The 16,585-nt window shown below is 39.1% G+C and overlaps 1 protein-coding gene across 10 annotated transcripts in view; it reads left to right on the top strand.

Moving 5' to 3' along the window:
• The window catches only part of NCOA7 (nuclear receptor coactivator 7), a 157,090-nt gene that overhangs the window by 50,379 nt on the left and 90,126 nt on the right, over positions 1-16,585 (top strand). The window contains exon 1 of one of the 10 annotated variants that reach the window (XM_073219566.1): positions 14,698-15,242. The exons of the other annotated variants lie outside the window; for them this stretch is intronic. The gene's annotated coding sequence lies outside the window, so the exon portion shown is untranslated. Of the gene's footprint in view, positions 1-14,697; positions 15,243-16,585 lie in introns of those variants that run through there. 10 annotated transcript variants of the gene reach the window in all.

Raw genomic sequence — 16,585 nt, forward strand, 5'->3', positions numbered from 1 at the left:
ATGACCTTTGTAAGCACAGTATTCTGCAATGACTAAATTTTATAGGCTCTAAGAGTAGGTCTGGGATGGAGAAGCAACAGGTAATACAGTAATTAGGTAATGCCTGTGGGCCTGGAAGAAATGATATTTTAGAAAGAAAAGACAGCATTTCCTTTACTAGGTGTCAAGTTCATGTTAAGTTGATACTTCATTTTTCTTCTTTAACTCATCTTCTTCATACAGGCACCATGCCTAACCTCAGAAACAAAATCTTACAGTTGAAAGACAGAGGTCATCCGGGCTACCACACCATGGCCAGAATCTCTGTTGTGTCTGACAAATAGGCTTTTTCCAACCTGGGTATGAACTTTTCCAGCTACAGGGATGTCAAAAGGACTCACAAGGCTACTTTCAAGCTTTTCTTGAAAAGGTCTCATGAGTGGAAAATTATTTTTAATTTGTCTTGTTAAAATGTATTTCCTTTCCACATATTCTACTTATTCCCAGTTACTTAGGATCCACATAGGATATATCAGATCCCTTCTTTCATATGTTTTTGTCACATGTGTTGGAAGACATCATCATGTTCTCCCTGAACCTTTTCTTTTCCAGGCTGAATATCCTAGGATTCTAAATCTCTCCACCTAAGACAGATTCTTCACCATCTTGGTGTGGTATGATAATGCATTTATAGGAATATTACTTACATTACAACAATGTAACTGTTATTTATTGACAACAGTTATATATACATATTGGGGGAAATGTATGTTTCCTTGTGAATTGGAATTTTAACTTTGCTTATTTGTTTTCCATACATTCTAATTTTCCAGGAATTTTGGGGCCTGATTTTTTTCCACTTTTCTTTAAATTAAGGTATCGTTGATATACAATCTTATGAAGGTTTTCCATGAGCAACATTATGGTTTCAACATTTATCCATAATATCGAGATCCCCCACCCCACCCCACTGTAGTCACAGTCCATCAGTGTAGTAATATGCCACAGAGTCACTACTTGTCTTCTCTGTGCTACACTGTCTTCCCCGTGACCCCTTCCACACCATGTGAACTAATCATAATGCCTCTCAATCCCCTTCTCCCTCCCTCCCCACCCACCCTCACCCACCCCTCCCCTTTGGTAACCACTAGTCCCTTCTTGAAGTCTGTGAGTCTGCTGCTATTTTCTTCCTTCAGTTTTGCTTCTTTGTTACACTCCACTAATGAGGGAAATCATTTGGTATTTGTCTTTCTCTGCCTGACTTATTTCACTGAGCATAATACCCTCTAGCTCCATCCATGTTGTTGCAAATGGGAAGATTTATTTGTTTCTTATGGCTGAATAGTATTCCATTATGTATATGTACCACATCTTCTTTATCCATTCATTTACTGGACACTTAGGTTGCTTCCATTATCTTGGCTATTTTAAATAGTGCTGCAATAAACATAGGGGTGCATATGTCTTTTTGAATCTGAGAACTTGTTTTCTTCGGGCAAATTCCTAGGAGTGGAATTCCTAGGTCAGATGGTATTTCTATTTTTAGTTTTTTGAGGAACCTCTGTATTGCTTTCCAGGACAGTTGAACTAATTTAAATTCCCACCAACAGTGTAGGAGAGTTCCCCTTTCTCCGCATCCTCTCTAGCATTTGTTCTTTCTGTCTTTTGGATGTTGGCCATCCTCACTAGTGTGAGATGATATCTCACTGTGGTTTTTATTTGCATTTCCCTGATAATTAGCTATGTGGAACATGTATTTATGTGCCTGTTAGCCATCGGAATTTCTTCTTTGGAGAAGTGTCTGTTCAGATGCCTGATTTTTAACATCAAACATATTAGCTATCCTTCCCAGCTTGGGTCATGAATAGCATGCCTTCTATGTCCTTATCCAAGTAGTTAATAAAAATGCTGAAATTGAGAGCTTTATACATTTTGGCACATTAGTAACCATCAGTAGATTAAATAATTATCTTTAAGTCTTTCACCTTGCTAAAAAACAACTTGTTCTAGTTCACTTAACCAATTTCTCTAGCCCAGTTGTCTCCATCTTACTCTGAAGAAGGTAGTGACAGATATTTTCAAAGGCCTTAGTGAAATCTTAATATACTACCTCCTGTGACATGCCCATCAATATGCCAAATCTAGCAGCACTATTAAACAAGAAAATTATGTTTGTTTATATCACTCACTTTAGTGTGCCCATGGAGGCTCTACCAGTCAATAATTCATCTTCACTTAATCACAGATAATTTGTTTAATATCTGTCAGTTTATTTTTCTGGGAGTCTGTATCAAGCTGCTCAGTGTGTCGTTTGTAGAACCTAGGTTTTTTGGATTTTTTTTCCTTTTGAAAACTAGGATTTTTTTTCTACTTCCAATCTCTCTCTCCATGCTTCTTCAGAGATTACTCGTAATGGTACTACAACTCAGGGGTTGCTCCTTATAGGGTTAGAGACTTCATCCTGGCTTACCCTTTTTTTCTTAGCCCTGATGCTTCATCCTTTGAGTTTTCCAGTTAGTCTCTGGCAGAGCTGCAGAATAGGATTGGACCAGCTCTACTTGCTCTCTCTTATAAGTTAACATCACTCTGTGTGCCATAGACAGTGAGCCTATTGCTTCTTGCCTGCTAATCCTCTCAACATCCCTAAAATGTCCTTGTTACCTTTTCCGTTGCATTGTTTACCAACATCTGCTCATTCTGAGCTCCAGCTTTCCTATGTTCTTATGGGTACCTGTCATTTGTTTGCTGCTTTTTGAGCATTAGTATGTGCCTTTCTCTTACATATGTCCTTTGGAAACTTGAGTTTATCAGGACACTTTTGTGTCTTGAGATGCTTTCTACTTTGCCTCTTCAACCACTCCTTTGTGATAGAGTGAACAGAATTTGTTTTGGAAGGACATACTATCCCTCTTTAGCCAGTTTCTTTTTAGACTCTGGCCATGGGATCATATTCATCAGTGAACTTCTGTAGTAGTGTATGGTCTGGTGTAATACAGGATGCTTGTGCAGTAGTAACAATGGGATAAGTATTGTAAACAAGGTGACTGCCAAGTGCTAAGGGTGTGGGCACAAGAGGTGACTGTCCGGAAGAGCCTGTGCATCATTGCAATTGAAGTGACGTGGGCTGCCTTCAGATGCCATAAAGAGAGAATGAAGGAGGGGAATTGCACACACAGGGATACTGTGTGCAGATGCACAGACATGTAAAAGTGTATGGGACTTGCATGTGACCAAAACGATAGAGAGATTCCATATATTCTTTCAGAGAAGCCTAGCATGTGGATCAGTTCTTTTGCACTATCTGCTGCATACTTCCATATCTTTTTTTGATTACCATCACTTTCTTCATCTGGAGGGTATGGGGAAAACATCATTGAAGACCCAAATCCATGAGATTCCTATCCAGAACTTCAGAATTGCTAAGAGTCATTTCAGGTTTCCTAGACCATGTGTCTAGACAAGTTACTCTTGATTGATGATTTTGATAACTCTTAGGAAGTTCTTTGTCACTTTGTCAACTTGTATACTAACCCTAACTAACCCTACCAGGGCAAACTTTGGTTGCATTCATTCCCCCTGACAACAAGGAGCTACCAAGTACTTTTCTTTTAAGTATTAAATGAATCAAAAAATAATTACTAAATTATTTTTATTACTTGCCAGGCAAAAGAACACACACCAGTTCACTGGTCGTGCTAATTAAGGATTGAAGTTTGCACCATAGACAGGAGGAATGAGTCCATAGCCTGTGAATGATTGGTTTCAACCAGTCCTATTTTTCACTGGTCAGTAAAGAGCCTTCAATTATGGCCTATAAGCAAAGATGTTCAAAGTTCATAGTTTTTTTTAAATTCATCTTTGACTGGTGGGCTGTTCAAAATTCACAAACAATTTGTAGTGAAACTCAGTACCAGGTTTATCTCCTCAGGTAGAGCTGCTAGGATTGGGAAGTTTTTTGAAAGGACTTAGGAAGAATGGCTACGATCTCTCAACTGCTTTCATTGTTTCCTGTGGCCAGGCTGGCCCGCTCTCACGTCTGTAGAACGTTGCCACACTGCTGTGGCCCAGCATGGCATGGTCTCTGAGCCTTCTTTTGCTCTGCCACATGTTTCTACCCACCAAAACTTACTGGTTTCAGTTTCTCTCTGGAGCTTCAGAATAATTTTCTTACTTATATCCTACGTAAATTATTTTCCAACTTCTAGAAACTGTGTTTAATGAAACATTAATTTTTTTCAAAATTAAGTTTATTGTTCATTTGAGGTCATAATTTTAAGTGATACTCATAATTTAAACCTCAATGAAGAGAAAAAGAGAAATTAAGGAAAAAGCAGAAACTAGGAAAGAGAAATGTACTTTTAGTGAAAATCATATACACACACACACACACACACACACACACACACACACACACACCATTTAGTTGTCTAGGCAGACAACTGAAACTTTTAGAAGAAATGAAGGAGACTGGTTTTTTGTGTCAATCAGAGTAGAGGCAGGAGATGTTCTGGGGGCTTTAGTCCATCCTCTGGTGCCACTGTCATCAGCACTTCCCACATGCCACCCCAAATAAACAAGCAGTCCTAATACAAGGAGTCGGCCTGCTTGGCAAATGTAGCTTTAAGACAAGGTCCCAAGTCTTCCCTTATCCCTCCAAAACTAGTTCTGTCCCACTTCCTTCTGGGGAGAAATTATAAAGTGGCTACTAAATACCTCTTTCCCTCTGTCTTTTCCTTCCTTTTTAATGGTTCTACAAAATTGTTTCCTCTGAAAAATAGTAATGGACATTAAAAAAAAACTGACATGTTAAGCTATGAAGTTGCACTATTTTTGAAAAATCATAATGCACACAAAAATATTTTGATAGGCAGATAATTGAGAAATGATGAAGAATCTTTAAAAATAAGATGTACTTTGATACATAGTGGGAGAGTATAAACATGTGGGTGGCTTATTTTTGTTTTTGATAAATGCAAATGTTTAGCTTTAACCATGAAAAGCTCTCATGAAACACTTATCTTTGTGTTTGAAGCCATCACTAGATAAAATCAAAGTGACTTAAAAATATAAATAATACTTATTAAATACATGTGGACATAGTAGAGTTAGTCCTCTACAGCTATAAGAAAATTCTAAGAAATTTCACACAAAGACTTTAGTTTTCTAAATAATTAATCCCCATATGATTTATACTTATTTAGTTGTTTATTATTTATTGACATTTAGGCTAGAAAATATCTTAAAAACAACTTGGGCTTAATTATTGGTAGAGAGGAGTTACTGAGCCTTGAGGAGTTGTTAATCAGAGTTACTTAGTGTCTAGTTAGGGCATCATTCATTCATTCAGCAAACATGTATTTTACTTCTGGTGTGTATTCTAGATACTGTGCTAAGCATTGGATATGTAGTGATGATAAGACAGAGACATTGGCTGTTCCCTCCTGGAGCTTGCATTCTAATGGAGGAACCAGATATTAAACAGCTAATTACAGTAGTAATGCTTCAATCCCACTACATGTAAGTGCTACAAAGGAGAAGTAGATGGCAGCATAGAGACTTAGCAGGAGGACCTGACCAATTCTGAGGATCAGGGAAGGCTTTCATGAGGAAGTAACATTTAACCTGCTCTCTGAGGGATGATAGGAATAGCTAGGTAAAGGGTAATGGGGTTCATTCTTGGCAGAGGGAGCAGCATGTATAAAGGTCGAGGGTAAAATCAATAAGAAATAGCGACGGTAGAATGTGGAGATAGAGAGGGAGCAGGATCCTGGGTCCAGGTTTCCACTTGAACAGCTGAGTGGACTGAGGTACTCCAGTAAGCAAGGTGATACCTCAGGGAGATGCAGGCAGGCAAATGACAGGCTTGTTTGGGGTCATCTTGCATTTGGTGTGTTTGTGCAAAGGGCACATGGAGTGGTGGAATTGGTGACTGGTAAGCAGGGGAGGAGCTCAGAGCATACTTCTGAACTGGGGTGTGAAGTTGAGACTCATCAATTTAGGAATAAAAATGGCCAAGGGGCCTGCTGAGAAGACAGTGTGAAGAGAGAACTCCCAGCCCTGCTCCATCCCTAATCTTCCCTGTGCAGTAAGCACATCTACCCAGCAGTTGAAACCCCAAATCTGAGAGTTGGTTTTTACTCTTTTTCTTCCCTCACTTTCCACACCTAATCCATTAGCAAACCCTACTGACTTCACCTCCAGAACATACCTAAATCTTTCCACATCATCTCCTAATTACTACCATCTCTCTTCTGGATCACTACTGTGCTTTAACTGGTCTTCCAGGTTCCATCCTTGCCCTTTGCAATCTGTTCTCCAGAGTTGAGCCAGAAAAGAACTTTTAAAACATTAGGTCATCTCATCCTCAGGATTAAATCTTTGAGTGGCTTCTCACAGCCCCTGAAGTAAAATCTAAGTTCTTGACCCTGGTATAAAGCCATGTATTTCAGCCTCTGCCAGCCTCTCTGATCTTTTATCACTGTTTACTGGACACTACCTCCTAGCCGCCGGTGGCCTTCCTCCCTGCATATAAACACAGGGAGACTGAGAGGTTTCAACAGGAGGAGGGTTTGGTGTCAAGAAAGCCAGATGACTTCTGGTCAGCAGTGCTCACTGCAGCTGAAGAGTCAAGGAAGGTCAGAATCAGAGACTGTCCCCTGAACCCTCCTAGTCCCTGACCCACTGCGCCCCCCATCGCTGCTGCTCCCTGTGTGGGGCACTTCTGAAAGTCAGCTGCTCAGGGACTGCGGCTCCCTGGGATGAACGTGCAGTCCTGTGCCAGTAAGGAGCTTGTCATCCTCACTGTGCAAGGGAATGACACACTGAAGCGTTATTCTTGTTCAAACGACAAGTAGAGAATAGACCCACCGAAGTGTAAGGGAGAAAGAATACATTTCCACTGATGGCAGGGGCCTACCCTTTTCTCATGATTTAAAACAATAGTAAGTGATAATGATAAGAAATTCAAACAGTGTGAAACAATGTAGCATAAATGATTTTAAAAGTCTTCTGACATTCTTTTTTCCTCCTCTCCTGCAATTTCTAATCCCCAAAGGTAATCTGGGTGATAGGATCATATCTATCCTTTCAGAAATATTCGTGCATATAGGATCCTGTTTTCTCCCCCAGCCCCATAACTAGACTCTTACTGGTCTTTAACTTCCTTTTTTTTTCTTACTGCTGTAAATAGACATTTTTAAGATGACTCCTTATTTTTTGCTGTTACAATGTTGCATTGAATTGTACTCTCTCTATATATATCTTTGTGTTTTTGTGCAAACATTTCTGTAAAATAAATCCTAGCAGTGATCAAAGCCTATTATGCAGTTAAACTTTGGATCGTTATTCCAAATTGCCCTCTGAAAATCATGCCCCGGCTTGCACTCCTACAAACTGTGTTTTGTGGGATGTTTCCGTTCTGCTGTAAGACACATACTTTGAGCAAGTTGCTACTTCAGTGATGTGATGATCTGTGCCAGCTTCTCCTTCCTCCTTTCTTCCATTTCCTGTCTTTTTGCCTTTCTTCTCTCATTTTCTGCCTCCCTTTCTTATTTTTCTTGTTTCTCTCCTTCATTCCTTTCTTTTTTCTGTTCCTCTTTTTCTCCCATTTTCCCTCCCTCCCTTTGTTTTTCAAGCCATCCATCCATCAGTATTTACTAAGATGCTGTTCACACCCTGGAGAGTGTAGTGTTCTGTAACAGCTCTAAGGAGCTCATGGTATCTGGAGAGAGAGGACCCCAGAGTTCCACGCCTTCCTGCTCAAGCCCCAAGTGAGATACTGCAGGCACTGAGCCGTATGTTCATTTGAGAGCAGCTAGTATACTGAGAGTGCAGACTGTTTTGTGTGGGGAGTAATGAAAAGTACTGGAAGCATTTAGCCTGGAGAAGAAAAAACTTGATGGGGTGGGCATGCCGTCTGCCTTACATCATGAAGGGGCTGCCTTGAGGAGCAGAATTCTTAGTTCTCTGGGATAGTAAGGAGGAGACAAACCTACGGATCGGAAATTTCCAGGCAAATTCTGGCATTCAGCAGAACAAAGAATTTTACGAATGCCGTTTATTTATTTATAATAATTGTTTTCTGTGTCAGTTAGTGCTCCTTATGATACAAGAAGAATAAAACCTCAGAGAGTAGGCATGCCGTTAAGAACAGCGGGCTTTGGGGCTCGTGCACTGCCTGCCTCAGCTCTGCCCCTCCTCATTCTCAGACCCCACAGTGAGCTCTGGGGGTGGTTCTGGACTCTCACTGTGAGGGTATGAGAAGACTGCTGTAGCTCCTGCCTCTGAGTTGCCGGGGGAGGAAAGAGCAAGAGTGTTTTCTGGTAGCTTATTCATTTGTCCAGCTTGGTGTCGCTCTACTGGGACTGAAGTGAGAAGTCCCACGTGGGAAAGGTTGTACAGGAGGAGGAGCACACAGTGGCCAGTGGTCTGCTGTGCTCACCAGGTCATGCTGAACAGGAACAGCAGGTTTTCCTGCTCTGGCAAGTGGGACAGTTCACCGGTCAGCCTTGGGGCAGCCACCAGTTCTGTGCTGGGTGGCCCACTTACCACTGACCTGACCGCATTGACCTCCTGGGAGCTGCACTTCTCTAGCAGCCCATTTTCTGATGTCATAGGTTTGCAGACCTAGGGATTAATTTATGGGTTGAGTAACTGCAGGTCCATTTGGCAAATTAGGAGTTTCTTTGGAAATACAGTACAATTTTTTTTAAAAATGGCAGGCTTTAATTCTATTTTCTTTGGCTAATACATAGCTAGTAACCAGAACCATGGACTTGTCTGAGCCCTGGTCTTTGGATGGAGATAGAACTTGGCTTGGGAATTTTGGTCTCTTAGCAGTGGGCTGATGCTCAGCCCATCTACCTTGCCTCCAGAGCACTATCCTCTCGGTCTCTGCTTTAGGGCAATAAAAACCAGTGACCTGAGGTGGGGAGGCACTGTTTATTTGCCTCTGATGAGCCCTGGACTATGTTCTAACTGCATCAGAGCAGTGGAGCCATCATCCTGTGTGTCTGGCAGAGGGAATAACTGGAGGTGTTTGGGAGGGGTCCGAAGAAGCTCATTCTCTTACCCATCCTCAAGACAGTGAAGTCCCCTACTTTCCTTGCACTAATTTTAGTGTAAGGCAGATAATTTAGCTTTTCCACCTTTGCCAGACTCCAGGTTACCAGGCTCTTAGCTGTTGCAAGCCACAAGCAAAGGTTTTCTTTTACCAGACAGTTTCATCTGGCTCTACTTTCAGAATATCAGTTACAGCCCAAAAGCTTGTCTCTTTCTTGTAAGATCTTACTAATAGCTGAAAGAAATAGGTAGGTCACTGCAGAATTCTAGAAATTCTCTTAGGCCCCTAAGAATGAAGTCCTTATGACACATGGTCTGGTTTTAGGACACAACAGTCATCCATTTGATTATCCCATGACAAAGGTGCCCTCAGTGCTTTGATTGACCCGAGTCAAGTATTTCATCCCTGGAGCTGGAGTGGATCCCTACCCAGATAAGGTATGACAAGTGGGGGGAGGATATATTTATTGAAAAATTGTCCTTGATGTCAGACTAGGAGGAAAAGATGATAGGCCAGAAAAAGTCAACTATAGCTCTCTATAGTACGTCCAACACTGACCTACGTGTTGAGGTTAGTTTTTAAAAAGAAGAATGATCTATGTTGCGTCTCAGTGAGTTTCTAGGCAATTGGAGTGTTTTGAGAGTCTGCAGATACAGTAGTTGATTTCATCATTGGCTGATTTGATGAGGTAATTGTTAAGGAGCTTGTTACCATATGGTTATGTTTTATAACTTATTCTACTTAGAAAGCAAAAGCTAATTTGTTTATTAGCTTAGTTATACAATTAATCATTGTATCATCTTAAATTATAATTCTTTCACCATTTTAGAATTTTCGATACTGTGACAGCTTTATGTAGAATTCTTAAAACCCAATTCAGTGTTTTCTTTAACTTCACAATTCCCCTAAAACAATATCTGAATACAGAAGAATTAATATATTGATGGAAGAATGCCTTATGTTTTGTGTGCATGGTAGTCTTACTAGGGATATAATAGTTGATAAATGCTAAATTTTAGTTTTTGCCTGTGCCACTGTGAAATTGTAATGTATACGTGAGTTAAATACTGAGTCTTGCTTTTTAATAACTGGAGCTTCATTGCCCTAATTCATATAAACAGCAATAAAACTTTCCTTCCTTTGACTTCCATTTGAACTGTAGCTAATATACTCCCTGCAGAGAATCTCAGTAATAGTTAAAAACATATTTTCCCTCATCTTATAAAATATTGTTATCATTACATTTTTGTTTTCAGAAGGCTTCTTTAATCTCAGCCAAAATGCAGTCCAGCTGAGTTTTTTCATGGCTTAATCCAAGAACATGGAAATCCACAGGAAATTTGGATGATTATTGTTCCAATATTATAAAGGTTTAAAATAGTTTTATAATGTGTATTAAAATTAAAAGGAATTTCTAAGATCAGAACATTTAAGACTATAAAAATAATTGCAGATCTATGAAAAATTACTTTGCCTTTTTTCAACAAGTATTAAAAAATCAAAAAGAAAGTGTAATCAAATCTAAGTGTAAGTTTCTTGGTAAAGATTGTTATTGAAGATGGTGATTTGAATGCCCAGTTAAGGGCATGTAATGAACTCTGTTGCAACTCTTTGTGCCAAGAGCATATTAGAGATGAAGAATTCATGATAGAAAGTCCACTTTATTTGGTGGAAATGGGCAGGTGTTCAAATGGTGGGGACATTGTTAGGTCTCAGAGTAGTCATCCTCCTCAAAACAGCTATGTTATTCTGTAAATTAGTAGATTGGTGTTGGGTAGAGTTTGATTTCTGTCAGTATAAGAGACATTTCAGAGATCAGTCCCTTTATTCTATGTGACCTGGTCAGAGTCAAGGATTTTATCAATTTGTGAACTTTGACACAAAACACTTAGACTACTTTATCATTCCAGGACTGAAGTTTGTTAAATTTCTTGTTTATTCATTCATTTATTCACCCATTCATGTCCCACCTTATTCTACAAAGACTTGAGGCACTTTATAAAAACTATACATATATTATCCATATATAACCAGACTTTGGCTCATTTTGGCCAAGTCCCAGCATTGTCACATTCAAAGAAGTAATTATGACAGAGAAAGTCATTGAAAATAATTTAAATATTTACTTCACCTTTCAGAAAACATCTGAGAGGGGAGTGAATGCATTATATATAATAGAACTTTTTTTTAAATTATCTTTCCTCAATCTCTCTGACCTTTTACATGGCTATCAGCTATTTCCCCAAGCTCTCTCCTTCTTGAAACCTATACGAAAGCCCTCCCCAAATCCACTCAGTGTATTTCCTCATATCCTTACCTTTACCATTCCTTCTCTCTTCTTCTTTAGATATCTGTTCTATTTCCTCTCCCACTATATGTCCCTCTCTCCTCCTGATTCATTTCTCACATTTGTGTTAATAATCCCAGAACCAGAGAAAGGAACAAAACTCAGAATCAAACCCAGAGCCTCTGTTAGGAGGCATATCAAGAAATGAGGTTGAGATCATCCAGATGTTAACATGTTTCTCTTTGTTACCTTTATAAAACAATTGTAAAATACTAAAAATGGAAAGTTCAGACCAGGGAACATACAAATTGGGATGAAACTGGGACACCAAACTGCATGTTGTTGGTTGTATATTTGACTCAGAACTACTTCCATCATCAATGTTATAAAAGGACTTCTTTCCATAATTCTCCCTGTTCTTCATGGTAGAGCATATACTCATTTCTCAGGTGACAGAGCACTTCCTTGCCCTTAACTCTCAAATTATGTGGAACTTCACATCCTACATAAAAAGATTATATATGATAAATCTTTTTATAAAAATTATCTTTCCTCAATCTCTCTGACCTTTAAAACTACTAAAAAATGTAGTCGTAATGTCTTTAACAACATCCATAAAGGCAATTTATTGCAACAAAGGTGCTTAGAGAGGATGTGATGCCAGTAGATGACTCAGGAAAGAAATTCTGCAGTTGGCCAACACAGTATGGACTAAGACTGCAGCCTTCCGATGGTCTGAATTGAGCCAAGAATAAAACTTTATGCTGTCTGTAGCAAAAACTGCAGACACTGACCTCAGAGACCAAAGTGGTGACATAAACAAGTAGAGGATAGGTGGTAGCTGCCAGCCTGAGGTGCAGGGCACTGCAGGGAAGGAAAAGGCTGGCAGCTGGAGAGCACTTGTCCTTCTGAAGGAGAGAAGCTGCTGCTGCTCTGCTCTGTCCTGCTTTTCCTTGTGGGAACCCAGACCAGTGCTATTTTGTCTTCTTATTCTTCAGGTGAGCTTGAAAGCCAGATTTTTATGTGCTGTGTTTCCATTTTAAAGGTTCATCATTCAGTCATTTCAATTTTTAAAAAATGCTTGTGGGCCAAACAGAACAGGCCAGCAGGCATTCAGTCATCCATCTCTAATCGGAGAAAAAGGTAGCCTACATATTTTTGCACAAGTCTTTATCAGCCTAACATCCAGCTTCACTGTTGTACTCAAGATTGGTTCTCTGACAAAGTCTAGAATCTGGCATTCTCTGATTCCCCAATACCAACTGAGCCCATTCAGTTCCAACACTAGTGTCGGATGCTGTAGGTTTTAGTGCTCAATCCCTCAAGAGTGCCCTTACTCAGATGCCAGTCTACTGATCCAGGATCCCCAGTACACCCATTTTTCTGTCCTACTTGGCTACAAATTTGGGAGTTCTCATGATCCCTCCTCAGGCTAGACAATTCACATGAACAACTCACAGGACTCAAGAAAACACTTCATTTACATTTACCAGTTTATTATAAAAGACACAACTCTGGAACAGCCCAGGGGAAGAGATATGTAGGGCAAAGAATAAGGGTGGGGGTGTGCAGAGCTTCCGTGCTTTTCCTGGGCATGCCACCCTCCCAGCACCTCAGTGTGTCCAACCCAGAGACTCTCTATATGCTGTCACTTAGGGTTTTAATGAAGGCTCCATTGTATAGACATAATTGATGAGGTCATTGGTCAGTAGTGATAGAACTAGATCCCCAGCCTATCTCCTTCCCCCAGAGGTCTTGGGGTGGAGCTAAAAGTTCCCAGCTTCTCATCCAGGCTTGTTTCTGGTGACCAGTGCCTACCCTGAAACTATCTAGGCTCCTCACACATACAGCAGGAGTCATCTCATTGGCATACAAAAGATACTCTTGCCATTTAGGAGATTCCAAGTGTGTTAGCTCTGTGCTAAGAACTGGGGAAGGACCAAATACTAATTTTTTGTTACGCCACAGGTGGGGTTTTTTTGGTTAGTTAATACCAAACTCGTATACTTGGGAGATGACCACCGATGGGGGTTTTTGAAGAGCTGGACCAAGACTGCTATGTGGTGGGATGGTCATCACCCTAGAAATGGGCTTTCATAAATTGAAGGCAAAGCCAGGATGTTCCTTCAAAATCTATTTTTGGTACACTTACACTTGAGTGAATTGCTCCAGAGTTCTGCACACTTTTTCAAGAGCAACATTTTAGAGTCAGTATTATTAGTCTCCCACAACCTGAATCCTAGTTCTGAGCAATGTGCCTTCCCAAGATATGGCCAGTACATATCAATTAGAAAAAATACCTTTCAGACATTGAATGGACATATTGAATGTAACCAATTAAATTGAGAGCATTTGCCATAATGATTTTTAAAATATTATATCTGACATTACATTATTCTTTCTGAAAGTACTTGTAATATCAGGATGAGTGATGTGGCCACTTCTAATTTATGACATTGAAATAACATCATAAAAGGTTACATTTATAGGTGTGTATCTAAAATGGTTCAAAACCAGTTAAAATTATTAGAATATATTTTAAAAGTTGGAAGGAGAGAAGTTGAGTTAAAAGTATTTTGTAATTTTTTTGCCACTCATAATTGTTTTCTGTTAGCAAGCCATTTAAGCTGATCATAAATGTTACATTTAATTCACTAGACTTTCAGGAGAGTATTAATTTATATGCTGATGGTTTATAAACTGATTGTTTTCATGACTGTATTTTTTTAGTCTTTATATTCCTCCTTGTTTCTATAGTTTAAGCAGTTAACAGGAAATTAGGTTAAAATCTGAGAACAAAATCCCTGGCATTGTGTTTCTGCTTGAAAAATCTTAAGGTAGCTATGCTTTAATTAGTTGCTTATTTTGCTCAAATAACTTCAAGAAATCAAAATATTTGTTTCGCCAGATGAATTGTATCCCTGAAATATACTGCTGATATACTGAAATATGTGTGTCACTGAAATATATACTAATGCTATTTCCTGTAAAAGTCATTGGAGAGTCAGAGCATATGATACATTTTGAGTAAAAAAATATTTTTTAGAAAATTAATTGACCAAAAGAGAAAAGATTTCAGGGAATACTAAGAAGGCCCTCTAATTAAATATATATTTTTTATTTATTTATTAATTAGAATATATTCTAATTAAATATTTCTTTAGCTTTGTAAGTGATCATAAACATTGAATCATTGATTTTGATGATGATTAAAGTGATCAGATATAAAAATGAGATTGAGCCCTTCAGAAATCCTACCTGTTAAAATTTTCCTTCCAATACCCCACCTCTAAGAGACTGTTTTGGAGTCACCCACATAAAATGAAAGTTCATGTCTGTGACATTTCCGTTGCATCTTGAAATTTCAGGATAGTTCTGAATAAACTTTTTGGTTTTTCTTTAGCAATATGTGCTTATTACCGGTCACTGCCATCAGTGAACTTCTTCAGGTAACAGACAATACATGGCATTGACCTAGTAAGGATTTGGACATGGGAAACCCTGCAATGATAAAATGCTCAGTTTACAATTATTTATAACACAAATGCTAATTTAGCCAGTGTGGTAGACTGAAGAATGACCCTCCAAGTTATCCAGCCCTGATCCCTGGCCTCGTGTATGTTACCTTATATGGCAAAAGAGACCTTGAATGTAGGATGAAGAATGTTGAGATGGGCAGATTATCCAGTATTATCTGGGTAGGTTTCTAAATACAATCTCATTGTCCATATGAGGAGGAGGCAGAGGGAGATTTGAGAAGGCAGTGTGTCATTGAAACCAGATTCTGTGCAGCTAGATTTGAAGATGGAGGAAAGGACCCAAGGATGCAGCCCTAGAAGCTGGTAAATGCATAGAGGGAGCCTCCACAGGGAGTGTGGCCCTGCATTTGATTTCTGACTTCTGAACTCCAGAACAGTAAGTATAAATGTGTGTTATTTTAAGCTGCCAAGTTTGTGGTAATTTGTTGCAGTAGTTGCCGGAAACTAATACTTGCCAGTTAGTTCAATTATATCAAGTTGAATAAACCACATGCCTAATACCACTGTAAAGCAAAAGGGAATTTAAAAACTTCCAAAACTTTGTCCGCTCTTTACATTTCTTTTTGCAGATTTTGGTTAGCTTGTGTGTTGCTGTGTTTATCAGTTTATTCTTGACTGATTAGCAGTAAAGTTCATCACAGTTACAGGAGTTTGCTAATTACTCTTGGGTCAAGACAGTTCTCTTACCACCTGGAAAAACTTCCCTTTTCTGGCTCCCTTCCTCTGTTTGTAGTAAGGTGTATCTATTACCATTGTTTGTGCTACTGATTTCCCAGTAACTTTTTCAGGCTGTGACTCAGCATCCTGATTTTTAGAAAAGGGAGCCAGTCTTCCACATGGGCAATCTATATATGCAACAAAAGCCTGTCTTGTTTCATAAACACAAGGCAAACAGTCTACACCATAAACATCCACTTTGGGACAGTGGCATCATCATCCTGGTACTGAGGGGAGCACCTAATGTTCTCTGAAATGTCCCGTATGAACCCACCCCAAGGCTCCTCTGAAAGTGTGACATTGCACTTGAATTACGAGTCCCCTAAGGTCAGCTATCCTCATCACTGTTTTAATAGCACAGAGAAATCCTAAAAGGGGAAAATTTTTGTGTTTTTGTCCCTGATTGGCATTCTATTTAGCGGTCTTTGTTAGAATGCCATTGCTTCTCAAGGCTAAGGGATAGTCCTTTTTGTGTATGTGTGTTCACCTGTACTGATAGACTGTTAGTTACTGAACTCAAAGCCAAAGGATCTCTTTGTCCTCCTGTGTTGGTTCTTTGTTACCAGAGTATTTCCATTGATTACTGATGAATTCTCTTGTTGGGGTGGGAAATTCCCCCAAAATTAGATAAAGTGAAAAAAAGAATGCATATCTTAAAAAGGTAGCACTCGAATCAGACAATAACTACAGATATTTCCAGTGATTACTCCTAAATTTTGTTTGACCGTAATCCCAAGAGAGAATTTTTATCAGGTTTTTTTTTTTTTAACTATTTTTCCCCTCTGGTTTTGTTTGATATTTTTGGCATATATCGTAGTTGGGAATTGACAGTGGATAGTGAAAACTGCCCTTTTGTGAAAACAGAAAATCAAATGAAATAGTAGAAGTGATGTTCTTCTAAAAATAATAAATAGATTTGTACTGGAGACTAAATTCATAGCAGAGTTAAATAAAATTAATATTTTTGTATACAGTGAGAAAAATGTGAACATATAGTTATAA

This window comes from Manis javanica, chromosome 13 (assembly GCF_040802235.1).
Source record: "Manis javanica isolate MJ-LG chromosome 13, MJ_LKY, whole genome shotgun sequence".
Lineage (NCBI taxonomy): Eukaryota > Metazoa > Chordata > Mammalia > Pholidota > Manidae > Manis > Manis javanica.